Source organism: Adiantum capillus-veneris, chromosome 10, assembly GCF_014529385.1.
Source record: "Adiantum capillus-veneris isolate H3 chromosome 10, ASM1452938v2, whole genome shotgun sequence".
In the NCBI taxonomy this organism is placed as follows: Eukaryota; Viridiplantae; Streptophyta; class Polypodiopsida; order Polypodiales; family Pteridaceae; genus Adiantum; species Adiantum capillus-veneris.
In genome coordinates, this window is record NC_140940.1 from 75,427,712 (window position 1) to 75,430,190 (window position 2,479).

Consider the following 2,479-nt stretch of genomic DNA (forward strand, 5'->3'; position numbering starts at 1 on the left):
TTTCTACTGCAAGCAAAGCAAAACACCAACACGCTTGATAGATTCTTGTAGTAGCACAGCTGGTAGAGCAATGCATATCTTTAAAGTAGCTAGTGAAGCTATTCCATAGCAAAAAAGATCATTGCAACAACAACTTAGCTAGGGATGGAGGGTGGCTCGTGAATGCTTGAGCGACAAGAATGGAGTTAGTTGATGAATGATTAAAAACTTTCACTTAGTCATAAATTGTTTGAAATATTAAAACCTTTAAATTATGCAAGCTGCTCCAATTAAAATCCTTCACATGTGCGAGCTATTGGAATTAATACCTTTGAGCTATAAGAGATGCTCGATAGCTACACTTTCCATAGTTGATATATTTTAATGAAACTGTAAAAATTAAATGATCTCATCCACTACTTGATTATATAATACACCTTAATTGTTACACACGTGTGTAATATTGTTGAAGGATTATATTGGCGTAGCATAGTCTATTTAGGAACACATTAAACAAAAAATAAACAATTTTATGGATTATATACTATATTATATATTTTTGAAGGCTACACATGTAGGTAATGCTTTTTGGGGCTCAACGTGGTTGCTTGTTGTTAACAGTATATCACTATCAAGTGCGGCTTTTAGGGCCATCGAAGGATAAATGCATCGTCCTCTTAAAGATTACTTTCACATGTTTCGAAAGAAGCTACTGACAATAGGGATGTCTAAATAGTGTATACCCCTAGGCCATGGTATTGTTGGTTGCATTCTCAAGCTTGACTCACGGTCAAGTAGCAAGTAGGACACAAAAGAACACCAAGACCACACAACAAGGGGGAGTGGGAAGTTAGGAACCACCCACATGGCATGATGGGTAGCTAGATTGGAGAAGACAATCCACTAGCTTTTAAAACTCATATAACTATATATACATGCCACAGCATATATCCACCCCCTCTAAACCTGCAAATTCTTGGGTATGTGCCACAAAATCTTTTGCATAACATCTCAATCCTCATTAGGATTGGATTATACATAGTCTCACTTATAATAAAATTTTGTATTGGTTGATGCTCATTACAACTTCAAGATATCTTTTGTCTTTTATTGGCACGCCTCGTGATTTTATCACTTGTTTCTATTCGAGGCCAAGCTTGCGCATGCAAGCGGCACGTTGGCCAGCAACAGTGAGCAGCACAATTGCAGGTGCACACCAATAGAAGACAGAGCAGCCCACCAGCTTTGTATCTGGACTCGCAGGGCCTCCAAATCACTAAAGCCTGAAAGGACCAGGAGCTAGACTCCCGGGACCTCTCTATCTCTGATCTCTCTCTTGCAGATGCGACGGATGATGAAATGTGAGCATGTGAGCAATGCGATGGATGATGAAATTGCAGGGATACAAAAATCTTCAATACCATGCATGGCCGAATTGAGTTGTGGATAGATCAAATGAAGAAGCGGAAGGCAATGTGTAAGTTGTCCTACAATTTTAGGATGTCCAAGATATGGGGTAGCTAGAGAGGGTGACAACAGAATTTGAGAGGGTTTTAATTTCTCTATGGGAGAGTTTCACTTGCCCTGGCAAGGACTATGCGCAAAGTTTGTACAGCTTTGCCGGATTGGAGAATGTAGGGCAAGTCATGGCTTGCTTGGGGACCGGGGCAGTCACACTACGCAGCAGTAGCCCGGTTGCAGTAGTGCAGACCAGCAACAGAGAGCAGCCCAACAACAACAGTCGCCACCTAGCATGGCTCTCCTTCACTCAAGCCTGCAGCCTTGTACAACCTCTAAGAAGAGGCCTCGTCTTCCCTCTCAACTAGGCATTACGACATGCCTTAGTATCAAGCAAGTGCACACACAAGCTTAGCGTGAACTTGACAGTGTACCTACCTGTGTGGAGGTAGGGGTCACAAAGCTTACATATTCTCTCTCTCTCTCTCTATCTCTCTCTCTCTCGCTCGCGCGCGACTTGAACCATTACTCGCACGAAATAAATTTGAAGGCCGCCTTTCAGGCCTCTCTCTCCCTCCCTCCCACCCACCCAGCTCCCTCCATCCTGTGTCGGTCGGATAAACACACTCTCTCTCTCTCTCTCTCTCTCTCTCTCTCTCTCTCACAGATCTCTTGCGATAGTTTCTTACGACGTTAAAACTCTCTTCTTCTTCTTATTCTCTCCCTCGTCAAATGCACCCAAGAGCGTCACAAATGGCATGGAGAGGTGGAATCCCTCTTCCTTTTATAATAGTATAGATTAGTCAAAAGCAGTGTTTCAAACTATTATTTGACAAATTTAATGTTGTCCAAAGGACTACAACAAGTATATTTAGAGAAGTGTGAGAACATTTCAAAACCCTTCAAACAAATTTCCTTGATGTTGGCCTTTGTATTACTTATGTTTCTTTGAAGATGCGGCATTATGATAGTCATAGGGAAATTCACTACTAGTACTAGGAAGAGGTCATCATACGTGTACCAAAATTGTCTTTTTGACCCC